The following is a 13,920-nucleotide window of genomic DNA, read 5'->3' as shown; positions in this document are numbered from 1 at the left end:
CTAAGAATGACACATTCAAAGTCTTTAAAAAGTTTGCCAATGTTATACAAAATGAGATAGACTTAAAAATTAAATCTATTAGAAGTGATCATGGAGGGGAATTTCAAAATGCTCTTTTTGAAACATATTGTGAAGAAAATGGGATCTCACACAATTTTTCTGCACCTAGAACACCACAGCAAAATGGTGTTGTAGAAAGGAAAAATAGATCCTTGGAAGAATTGGCAAGAACCATGTTGAATGAAAATAATCTTCCAAAATATTTTTGGGCTGATGCAGTAAGTACTGCATGTTATGTGCTAAATAGAGTATTGATAAGACCTATTTTGAAATTAACTCCTTATGAACTTTTTAAAGGAAGAAAACCAACTATCTCTCACTTGAAAATTTTTGGATGCAAATGTTTTGTATTAAATAATGGAAAATCTAACATTGGCAAATTTGATTCAAAGGCTGATGAAGGTATATTCTTGGGTTACTCTCTTACTAGCAAAGCATATAGGGTGTACAACAAAAGAAATTTAACTATTGAGGAATCTATACATGTTGCATTTGATGAATGTTTGGAAACCTATACTAACATGCATAAATCTAGAAAAAGCGATGAATTTCTTGAGACAGGGGGAGATTCAGCAGAAAAGCCTCAAAATGTTCATATTGAAGAGAAAATTGTTGATACAGCCACAGATAGTCAACTACAAATTAAACTCGATGATCTGCCAAAAGTATGGACTACTCCAAAGGACATGTCACTAGACAATGTGATAGGAGACATATCAAAAGGAGTGTCTACAAGGAAGCAGCTTAGTCAGGTATGCTTAAATGTGGCATTTGTATCCCAAATAGAGCCAAAGACAGTAGATGATGCACTCAAAGATGAGAATTGGTATCTTGCAATGCAAGAGGAGCTAAACCAATTCCAAAGAAATGAAGTGTGGGATCTAGTTCCTCGACACCAAAATCAACAAGTTATTGGAACCAAATGGGTGTTTAGAAACAAACTCAATGATAGTGGCTGCATTGTGAGAAATAAAGCAAGACTTGTAGCCAAAGGATATAGTCAAGAAGAAGGAATTGACTATGATGAAACCTATGCACTAGTGGCAAGATTAGAAGCTATAAGAATTCTTCTAGCCATAGCATCAATGCTGGACTTTAAACTCTTTCAAATGGATGTGAAGAGTGCTTTTTTGAATGGATACATAAAGGAAGAAGTATTTGTAGAACAACCTCCTGGATTTCAAGATTTTGCATTTCCAAATCGTGTCTACAAACTAAAGAAAGCTCTATATGGTTTAAAGCAAGCTCCAAGATCATGGTATGAAAGACTTAGTCTATTCTTGATCAAGTGTGAATTCCATAGAGGTACTGTTGATTCTACTTTATTTGTCAAAAAATCCAATAATGATCTTTTATTTGTACAAATCTATGTAGATGATATCATTTTTGGATCCACTAATCTTTCTTTGTGCAAGGAATTCTCTAAAAATATGCAACAAGAGTTTGAGATGTCTATGATGGGAGAATTAACCTTCTTTCTTGGACTACAAATCAAGCAAGTTAAGAATGATATATTCATCCACCAAGCCAATTATTGTGCAGATTTATTAAAGAAATTCTCTATGGACAGCAGCAAAAAATCTTCCACACCTATGGCCACTAATTGCTATCTAGATAGTGATGAATCAGGTAAGTGTGTTGATCAAACAAAGTATAGATGTATGATTGGTTCTCTACTTTACTTAAACGCTAGTCGTCCGGATATCATGCATAGTGTGTGTGTTTGTGCACGGTTTCAATCATGTCCTAAGGAGTCTCACTTAACTATTGTAAAAAGAATTTTGAAATACTTGAAAGGCACTAAAAGTCTAGGCTTATGGTATCCTAGAGGGGCAAATATATCATTGGTAGGATATAGTGACTCTGATTTTGGCGGCTGTAAAGTGGATAGAAAGAGTACTAGTGGAACATGTCATCTATTAGGTTGTTCATTAGTGTCATGGCATTCTAAAAAACAAGCATGTGTTGCGCTTTCTACCACGGAAGCAGAATATATTGCTGCTGGAAGCTGTTGTGCACAATCCATTTGGATCAAACATCACCTAGAAGATTATGGCATTCATTTAGACAGCATTCCTCTTAGATGTGATAGTACTAGTGCTATAAATCTCACGAAAAATCCAATCATTCACTCTAGAACCAAACATATAGAAATACGACATCATTTTATTAGAGATCAGGTTGCAAAAGGAGAATGCAAAATTGAATATATTGACACAAATAATCAATTGGCTGACATATTCACTAAACCTTTAGCTAGGGAAAGATTTTATGTACTTCGAAATGAACTCGGGATACTTGATTTAACATGCACCACATAGTTACCTCTTCATATTTTGTATTATGCAGTAAATGGAGTACCTGTACTGTTCCAGACTAATTACTTTTGCATATGTTATTGTGTTTTCTGCATTAGATAGTCAACTCTGTAGTTAACAATTTTCAACACTGCATCAGGTCTTTATGTTTCTGCATTAGGAAGTCAACTCTGTAGTTAACAATTTTCAATACTGCATCAGGTCTTTATGTTTCTGCATTAGGAAGTCAACTCTGTAGTTAACAATATGCTTTATATGCATCAGACTTGTCACCACTGCACCAGCATTTTTTTCTGTTTCTGCATTGTGTAGTCAACTCCTTAGTTCACTATATTTTTCCCTGCATCAGCCTTATCATTTCTACACTAAGTTTTCTTTCTATGCCTAACATAGTCAGCTTGCTAGTTAACTAGTCACGTATTGTTCATATTTCCTGTGACATGTTTTGTACGTAGTCAACTACATTAGTATCCTAGATAACTATGTCTATCACAGTGGTGATTTGGTAAAATCTTCTCCTTTCTTTAAAATCCCCAAATCTGTTCAGAACCCTAAAACCCCATTTTTCTCTCATCCTCCTTCCACCACACACACAAACCCTAATCTCTGCATCGAAATCAAATGGCGTCATCGTCTTCGCGTCCCAAACGCATAAAGCGAACCGCGGTTAAGATCACGTCTCGCCCCGCTAACCTCGATGGATGGATCAGCGATGATGAGCAGCACGAAATCTTTGTCAAGAACTGGAAGGATCGCAATATTATTGATAACGCTGTCGTTGACGCGATCAAATTAATACTACTTATCTATAACAACTTCAGTATTGTTAAGAAAATAGTCAACAAAATAGTAAGGGTAAAGTAACCCAAAGTCGTCTCCCAACGAACACGGAATTGATTTTTAACAAATTGGTTCTTATAAATTCTATACAAAAGAGTTAGTCAAATAAAATAATAAAAATATGGGGATTAAGATAAACGCAGATAGAAATAAAATTTAAAAGATAAAAAGAAATTAAAAACAATAGTAAAGAAAATAGATTGATTCCATTGCTTTTTCAAAATAGATTCATCATCGGTTATCTAAAGACTATTGCTCAATTAATTATTGTTATAGATTTACAAATTAATCAATGTAAAGTCTCAATTAATTTGTTGGCGTTCTCACTTTTAACCAAAGTACAGTCTCAATTAAAAGTGAGAACTTTTAGATTATCCATAGTAAATTCAATCAAAGTACAGTCTCAATCAAATTTTACTATGCCTAATCATGTCTATTCTTTTATCTCCTCACCAAATAAAAAGCTTAATTAATCAAAGTAAAGTCTCAATTAATTTTCGTTAGAGTAAATACCTTTAATCAAAGTAAAGTCTCAATTATTGGTAAAAACTCATTTAATCATATGAAAGTTTCTAAATAAAATCAAAGTAAAGTCTCAATTAAATTTAAAAACCCTTGACTCATATGATCAATATGCATATAGATCTAAAATCATTACTTTTTATGTGATTCAAAGATAAAAGACATAGATAAATTAAAACCTCAACAATAATAAAAAGAACAAAGAAATTAATTCATTCTAACCTCAGAATCCATAATGAAATTACAATGGAATCAACCCAAGAAGTTTAGAACTCCATGAATGCAAAATAAAGACAAAAGAAGAATAGAGAGAAGAAAAGAGAGAGAAAGAAATTAGGCCCCCCTAAGGGTTCCTAAATTCCGACGTGCCAAGCTTGTCTTTTTTTCTGCTTCTCCCTTGGTCTCTTTATATAGGAATTGGACTGGGCTTTTCTGTTGCTAAAATCTCTCAAATATCTTTTAAAATAAAGATAAAGATAAAAAGATAAATATTTAAAAATATTTGGAGAGATATAGACTTTTTGACAAATATAATTGGTTGATAATATCAATATCTAATATAATTAAATTAATTAATTAATTAAAGATATATGATAAATTATCACCAATTAGTATTTGTATTAATTTTTCAAATCAACCCTTTGCAATCTCCTTAAATTATCTTCTAAATAATCCAATATCTTCAAGATATATTTGTTTGTTGTGTAACTAAAAAGATTCAAGAAGATCTTGTCATATTTAAACAGATTTGGTAGTTATTATCTTTTAATATTTTATGATATAATTAAATAAGATAATTATTTAAAAATATCAAATAAAATATCTAAAGATATATTTTCCCAAATTATCTTCTATCATAAAGATAAAGAAAACCGCAAGGTCCAATTTTTCTTTCCTCTCTTCTTGGTTTAGCCAAACTTCTTCACTTTTTCAAGCTTTTCTTACCGTCTTCATGTAATGCTTGGCCTGAATTTTTGTGCTTTTGATAATTTCTTATTCTTTGATTTATCTTTAAGGTGTCATGAAGCTTTAATCAATTTATTTCCACAAATCTAAATGAGCTTAAAACTTAACTTCAGCTGCATCAACAAACGTTAAAATATCCAAAAATAATTTATGCAGCTAAAAATCACTTTTTAAGACATTTTTATCACACAAGCTCAAACAACCTAATTATCAAAATTATCAATTAAATCACTCTTTAGGCACACAAATTCAATTAAATACCCAGAATTAAACATTAAATGAGGGCAAAAATACGTACTCATCATACCCACACACTTATCCTTTTGCACTCCTGGGCAAAATCAAACAATTTCAAAACTTAATCTGAGGTATTTTATTTCACATCAACATTGGATCAAAGGAATGAACATCATTGGAGACAAATCAATCTTCTAGAAATCAAATTATTATGTATATACAAACGGAAAGGTTCTATTTTTCACACATGAGTTAATCTTTTGAATTCACAAGACAATCAATTATGAAAGAAAGCACTCAAGTTAAATGTGTATTTTCTCACCAAAATTCTTTGAAGTGTTTTGGCTTGTGTTTTCACTCAAAATACTCATGTAAGCAAACTCTCATAATACTTAACAAGACTCTAATATTCACAAACTTTTAGAAAAATATGCGTTCAAATATCATGAGGACTTTTCACAGGTTATAATGGGGCCAAGGCAAAGGTAGGAAAAAATTTAGGATTTTTGGGTTTTTGAAATTAAAATATAGAAAGAATAGTGGAGCATAATTTCAAAAACAACTCTTTTTCATTTATTGCTTGTTGCTCTCTCTTTTTCTTTTAGAAAGTAATTATTTCAACACTTTTTCATCAACAATTTTTCCTTTTGCCATTTTTATTAATTTGTGGGTGAGGTACTCACCCACACACTTTATTCCTCAACCATTCCTAAACACAATCCATTAGCTCCTTCTTTCTTCCTAAGGTAGAATATGGTCTTTTTCTTTTCAAGGTTATGCAATAGGCTTAAAACAAGAAAAAGAGGTTTAAAAGCTCAAAAGGGCTACCAATGGATTAATATCAAGGTGGGCTTATTTGGCCAAGTAGCTAAAAATAAGAAATGCCTCAATCATATCAAATCATGCATATTCACCTAAGATGAAAAACAAAAGAGTCAAGCTAAACATTTGAGTATAAACAAACATGAGCAAGTCACTCAAGAAAAAAATAGGAATGACATATGGCAGTTCATCCTTTACATTAAGGCTCAAGACTCACAAGGTCAAATTCTTTCACAAAAGATTTAATCAAGAAATTCTCAAATCAACTCAATTAGCAAATCATAGAAACAATCCATTCATATCAACATGACTTTTATTTTTCCAGAATTATGATCATTCCAATTACTGAATCAAATCCCAAAATCCAATGTCAATATGTTTTATTGAAAGCGGGTAAATATTTTTGTGGATTTCTTATGAGAGATATTGTTTAAAAGTTCCACTTAGTAAAAATTTAATACTTTCACAATTTTCTCAAAAAGAAATCACAATTTTTTTATGAAAACAAAAACAAAAATTGAAAAACACAAAAAAGAAAAAATCCTACCTATAGTTTGTCTCCCCCTCACTTATTAAAAAAAATGTCCTTGATAGACTTATTTTGGGGAGGAAACGAAAAAATTTGTGACTTCTGGCTCAATCTGGCCATATGTCAAAATTTATTTTCTTTAATTTTATAAAGTACAAGTCAGCTTGTACAATTTTATTAAAGAAAACAAAAACACATATTTTTGAAATTTTTTTAATATTTTTAAAATTAAAAACAAAAACAACAAACAAACATGCATGCAAATTAACTTTTCTATCAACAATGATTTCAAAAGAATTTGAATCTAAGCTTTTTACCTGTTGCAGCAATCTTTCTTCTTTTTCTGCAGCCATGTCAACAAAGATAACCACTGAAAACTTATTTGCATCATTCACATCAACAAACTTGATGTGTGGAGTGTGTGGCTTCAACTCAACTTGAGCATCATCAGGTGCATTCGGATGGTTAAACGGATCATCAGTAATCCTCATAATCTCATCTTCTGAGTAAATATTTTCACCTAATGTTGTTGACTCCGCTGCTTCATCATTAACCAAGTCAGTTGCAATAGTAGATGCTTCAGCTGCATCTTCTAATACTGTTGGCTCTTCAACTGCACTTGGTTCCTCCATTGTATTGTTCTCACAACTTTGCTCTTGAAAATGATCATTTGTACTCATATCCTCATCAACGGGTACAACTTTATATTCACATTGAGCACCATCAACATATCCATCAGTAGATATGTTTATGTGAGAATCTTTAATTTCTTCATCAGCAACATCTTTAGCAAAATTGATATGTCCATCAGTAGACATATTACTATAAGCATCATTATATCTATCAGTAGATATATCAGTGTGATGTGATTCCGCTATCAATTTTTCAGATTGATTCTGCAAGCTTTGTGTGGTGGCATTCATCATCTCTTTCTGATCTGTCTGATTCATCTTCATCATTTCAGTCATCATATTCATCATATCTTCCAAAGTGACCTTTCTAACTGTATCATTCATTAGCATACTCAAATCTTCAGACATTTGTTCAGCTCTGATGGCCAACTTCAGAAGCGCATCTTTGATTTTATGACAAAGTTCGTTAAAATCTGGATTTTCAGGAAATCTCTGATGGGGTTAAGGGGTAGTATTAACAGTTACAAGTAATTCTATGAAGTTGTTCTTACTTGCATCCCTCAACATATCAGACAGTATTTGCTTATTTTCGTACCACTCTTGCTCAATATTTCTGCATCTTTGATCAACTCGCAACCTTTCATCCATGGACTCTAATTTCTCTATAACTTCACCCATTAGTATCATAACTTCTTTGTAGGATGGTCCATTGATTGCTTCAACTTGCTGTGGTGGTACATATTGTTGCTGAACACTATTTGGACCATATGGTTGCTGAGGTGGACACTCAGAATATGGTTGTTGCTCATATCCCAAAAAAGATGATCTAGGATATAGATCATTAAATTGTCGTAAAGTTAACCCACTTATATCAGGTGCAGAAGTAGGTGTGACAATTTGTTGCTGATAATCATATGAATCACGTGGTTGCTGTGGATAGTAATCATAATTCACTTGAAAATCACACTGTTGATTATTTTCATATGAAAAACTATTTTGCATTTTTGAAAGAGGTTTTCTGAAAAGAAATAAGTTGAAAGCTTGTTGAGTAGACTTCCAGGAAAGAGAGGTGCGTCTCAATGGACAACTTAAGTACCTTGTCTTTCCTTAGCCAAAGTTTTTCCCAACTAGTTTCACAAATTTCCTAACAAAATTCCTCAAACAAAAACTATGCTTAAAAAAAAATAACTAAATAAAATAAAATAAAATAACTAAAGAAAAAAAAATGTTAGTACAAAAATTGAGAGAAAAAAAAATGTTAGTGATAAAACAAAATCAAAATCAAAATCAAAATCAAAATCAAAATCAAAAATCAAAATCAAAAGAATAAAAATAAGAACTAAAATGATAAAAATTATAACTGTGTTCACCGGCAACAGCGCCAAATTTGATAACGCTGTCGTTGACGCGATCAAATTAATACTACTTATCTATAACAACTTCAGTATTGTTAAGAAAATAGTCAACAAAATAGTAAGGGTAAAGTAACCCAAAGTCGTCTCCCAACGAACACGGAATTGATTTTTAACAAATTAGTTCTTATAAATTCTATACAAAAGAGTTAGTCAAATAAAATAATAAAAATATGGGGATTAAGATAAACGCAGATAAAAATAAAATTTAAAAGATAAAAAGAAATTAAAAACAATAGTAAAGAAAATAGATTGATTCCATTGCTTTTTCAAAATAGATTCATCATCGGTTATCTAAAGACTATTGCTCAATTAATTATTGTTATAGATTTACAAATTAATCAATGTAAAGTCTCAATTAATTTGTTGGCATTCTCACTTTTAACCAAAGTACAGTCTCAATTAAAAGTGAGAACTTTTAGATTATCCATAGTAAATTCAATCAAAGTACAGTCTCAATCAAATTTTACTATGCCTAATCATGTCTATTCTTTTATCTCCTCACCAAATAAAAAGCTTAATTAATCAAAGTAAAGTCTCAATTAATTTTCGTTAGAGTAAATACCTTTAATCAAAGTAAAGTCTCAATTATTGGTAAAAACTCATTTAATCATATGAAAGTTTCTAAATAAAATCAAAGTAAAGTCTCAATTAAATTTAAAAACCCTTGACTCATATGATCAATATGCATATAGATCTAAAATCATTACTTTTTATGTGATTCAAAGATAAAAGACATAGATAAATTAAAACCTCAACAATAATAAAAAGAACAAAGAAATTAATTCATTCTAACCTCAGAATCCATAATGAAATTACAATGGAATCAACCCAAGAAGTTTAGAACTCCATGAATGCAAAATAAAGACAAAAGAAGAATAGAGAGAAGAAAAGAGAGAGAAAGAAATTAGGCCCCCCTAAGGGTTCCTAAATTCCGACGTGCCAAGCTTGTCTTTTTTTCTGCTTCTCCCTTGGTCTCTTTATATAGGAATTGGACTGGGCTTTTCTGTTGCTAAAATCTCTCAAATATCTTTTAAAATAAAGATAAAGATAAAAAGATAAATATTTAAAAATATTTGGAGAGATATAGACTTTTTGACAAATATAATTGGTTGATAATATCAATATCTAATATAATTAAATTAATTAATTAATTAAAGATATATGATAAATTATCACCAATTAGTATTTGTATTAATTTTTCAAATCAACCCTTTGCAATCTCCTTAAATTATCTTCTAAATAATCCAATATCTTCAAGATATATTTGTTTGTTGTGTAACTAAAAAGATTCAAGAAGATCTTGTCATATTTAAACAGATTTGGTAGTTATTATCTTTTAATATTTTATGATATAATTAAATAAGATAATTATTTAAAAATATCAAATAAAATATCTAAAGATATATTTTCCCAAATTATCTTCTATCATAAAGATAAAGAAAACCGCAAGGTCCAATTTTTCTTTCCTCTCTTCTTGGTTTAGCCAAACTTCTTCACTTTTTCAAGCTTTTCTTGCCGTCTTCATGTAATGCTTGGCCTGAATTTTTGTGCTTTTGATAATTTCTTATTCTTTGATTTATCTTTAAGGTGTCATGAAGCTTTAATCAATTTATTTCCACACCTCTAAATGAGCTTAAAACTTAACTTCAGCTGCATCAACAAACCTTAAAATATCCAAAAATAATTTATGCAGCTAAAAATCACTTTTTAAGACATTTTTATCACACAAGCTCAAACAACCTAATTATCAAAATTATCAATTAAATCACTCTTTAGGCACACAAATTCAATTAAATACCCAGAATTAAACATTAAATGAGGGCAAAAATACGTACTCATCAATTATCAATCCGAAGTATATCGACATAGATTTCTTCCACACCAATCCGAAGTATATCGGCAAAAATACGTATATCGAAGTATATTCGGTTTCAAGAGCACTTTGCCTATCAAAGCTTGGAAAAATTTTTACAACTTCAAGGTATCTACTATCCTAATCTTCTTAGGGTTTTCTATGCAAATGCTCGTGAGAATAATGGTACAGTGGTATCACGAGTGAAAGGGGTCAATATAATCTTGGATAATACTGTCTGGACCACTGTCGCGGGCTTTCAAATAGGGGGAGAAAAGTCGCATGTAGGTTCCGCAAATCTGCGAAAAATGGAGATATATAAATCCTTGCTACGAAATCCATCTAGTGCAAAGAAATGTAACTTCTACAAAACTGGTGGTATGAAGAGGGATGATCGCGTTATGGCATTCATTATAGGTTGGATTCTGGCTCCAAGGGCTGGAAATCATGGGCAACTTCTAACAGAGGATATTTTTCTGATGCATGCCATAAACTCCAGGGTCAAAATCAATTGGTCTGCTCTTGTGTGTGACACCATCATCAAGACCACAAAATTACAAATGTATCCCCTACCTTACGCCTTGTTCCTATCAAGAGTATTTGAGTACTATAATCTTGATTTGGCTGATGAAGTCTCTGTTCCGATCACTCATTCAAGCCTCATTGAACTAAATGCTCTTCATCACATGGGTTTTGTTTTTAATGACACTGAGTGGACATTTAAGGATGATCCTTCTCCATCTGCAGCAACTTCACCGCCTCCGCTATCCACTGATCATTCCACGCACTCTGATGTTCTACATTCCTTAGCTGCTCTTACTCTGTCTGTTGCCCGTCTGGATGAAAAGGTCACCAAATTGCTGAAATATCATCACATTAATGATGAAGAAGATGATCCAGTTACACAAGACGCTGTCAACTCTGTTTCTGATACCAGTGATGATGAATCTGCTGCTGCAGAAGACAATCCAAATTCCACTGCTACCGCTGCAAATACTGTCAACGATGCTATAGATGAAGAGACCTACTCCACTGCAGATGATATGTCAGACTAGTATTCGCTCTCGCTGCTGCTTACTTTTTTGGTCCCTTGGGGTTATTCTCTCATCTCTACATATATCTGCTTCACTAGTCTAGGTTGATATGTTGCTCCATGTTCTGTTCTTATTTCCTTATTTTGCTTATGCCCAAAAAGGGGGAGAACTTCAGTATTATGAAAATTAACTGCATATATCTGCATATATCTAAGTCAACATAACATGCTTTCTTGATATATCTGTATTATGAAAATGAATTGGTGTACTTCCTTAATGTAGTGTCTTGTTTTGGCCATCATCAAAAAAGGGGGAGATTATTACTATTAGATGTATGTATTTGTGATGTGATATGTTTTTGATGATGCCTAAAATAGATTTACATTGTCAAATTGATACAGCTATGATATCCTAAAAACTGTCAATCTGTTGCCATGTTAGTTGACTAGGTTGCTAATATAGTTAACTACACATATTCTGGAAATTGATGTTTGGACACTGTTGTAATATAGTTGATTAGCCAACTAATGTAGTCGACTAAGTTCGTGCCTGTAGCAGTTGTTACATAAACACAGTTTCTGCACCTCCCGATAATCGACTAGCCAACTAATGTAGTCGACTAGGTTCGTGGCTGTTTGCATCTGTGATATAAAAACAGTTTCTGCAATTTTTTGGGTGCGAACTGGGAAATCAGAAGAAAGAAAGAGAAGTGCGAAACAGTTTCTTGGAGCAAATCTTGGAAGGTCCTTTTGAAGATTTCTATCAAACCACATTCATTGTTGACTTGGCAAGATGAAGAGATCTCAATCTTGAAAAGGTGTATTCAATCCAATTTGTAGTCTTTGCTTTGTTTGTGTTTTGATACAGTTTTGAAACAATTTGTTTCTATTTTTTCTGCCCTTTGCAAGTGCGTGTTTGCCTTGCTGTTGTGTGGTTGTGCAAGTGTGTGGATGCCTTGCATTTGTGTTCCTTTATCTTAGAATTTAGATTTATCAATTGTATTTGTAAATCTTGAAATTCTTGTGATATAGTGAATATATCTAGCTGTGGTTTGCTAGATGAACTGGATGTAGATTCGTAAGAATCGAACCAGTATAAAATTTCTGTGTGCTTTATCTCTTTCTCTCTATATTTTGTCATAGTATAAATGCTCCGTACATCAAGCATCAAACTATACCATTTCAATTGATTCAAAAACAAAGGTTATTATCAAAACAATTTCAAAGTGCTAAAAACGGGTAAAATTTGTTAATACCAATTCACCCCCCCCTCTTGGTTGTGAAATATTGCTGCATCAATTCTAACAATATTAATATTTTTTCAACAACAAATCAATCTTATATCATGATAATTTTTAATCGTATTTAAAATAAACGACAATTTGGTAATCTTATTTTTTCTTGATTTAAATATAATTTTAAATCTATCACATCCATCAAATCACTCACAAACTTCAACCATGTTTACTCTAAATAAACTCACTTTCACCTTTAATCCCCTTAAAGTGCACAAGACAAGATTTACAATCTAATCCACTTGAATTCATCCTCTCCCTCTCCCTCCCATCAACCTTGACGGAGAGAGTGGAAGGAAGAGGAAAATTCCTCTATTTTTCAATCATTTGTGTTATGCAATGGTTTGAGGGTGATATCAAGACTACAATTATGTTCACAATTTGATGAAGGATTATCTTGTTCCTTTTTAAGATTATTGAATATGGTGTGAGTTGATTAAGAAAGCTAAGTGAAATCCCCACTGGACATTAAGATAGCAAGCTATCTAGATGTGAAGGTTCCTTTCACAAAGCTCAAGAGAAGAAGATGATGGATTGATTCAAAACAAAAAGGAAATGGAAGGCACATAAACCATAGAAAACCAAGAACAATTAAAGGAAGAAGAAAACATAAAATGGAAAGGAAAGAAATGGTAAAAATGTGAGAAGCACACCACTACAAGGCTAGGATAGAAGCCATGACAACCTTGAAGATGAGTGGATGTGTGCCGCCACTTGCTATGCAAGATAAGGCTTAAAAGTATTCACTCCCTAGGGAGGAAACTCTCACAAATGGTTGAGACACAAGAGTGTTTTGACTTTAAAATCTTCAACCCTTTTACATGTCTAGGAGCACCCCTTATATAGAAAAGTTTAGGGGCCTCTAAGCAAATAAAAGATACCTAAGGATGTCTCTACAAAAACCTAACCCTAGCTTCTAGAAACTAGGTCAAATAAGGTTACAAAAATGAGAGACAAAAGAGCCAATTATGGTGTGTGCAAGGCTAATTTCGTTCTAGCACAAAAGGAGACAAAGAATGTGTCTCATATGTCTCCAAAAAGTGGCTAAAGTGTGCTAAAAACAAAGGAGACCAAAGGTACATAGGTACACTTGTTTTATGCCTTTTACTTTATGCTTTATGCCTTTGCTTTACTCTCTTATGCTCCCCAATCACCATGTGCCACCTAACATTGCTTGCTTACTCGTAATTAACCTACAAAGCAAACAAACATAGATTAGCATGTTGGCTTAAGTCAAGTCAACTATAGTCAACAAGTCAAACCTAGTCAAAGGTCAACAAGTCAACTAAAGTTGATTCAACTAAGTCAACTTAGGGAATCAAAAATAACAAACACAAATGAAAGGGATGAAGGATTAGTGAACTTCCTTTCTAAACATGCTTAGTCTTCTTAAGCATGT

The sequence above is a fragment of the Vigna unguiculata genome, chromosome 6, assembly GCF_037176805.1.
Source record: "Vigna unguiculata cultivar grain cowpea cultivar isolate G323 ecotype 2 chromosome 6, ASM3717680v1, whole genome shotgun sequence".
In the NCBI taxonomy this organism is placed as follows: Eukaryota; Viridiplantae; Streptophyta; class Magnoliopsida; order Fabales; family Fabaceae; genus Vigna; species Vigna unguiculata.
This window is presented reverse-complemented; position numbering follows the sequence as displayed.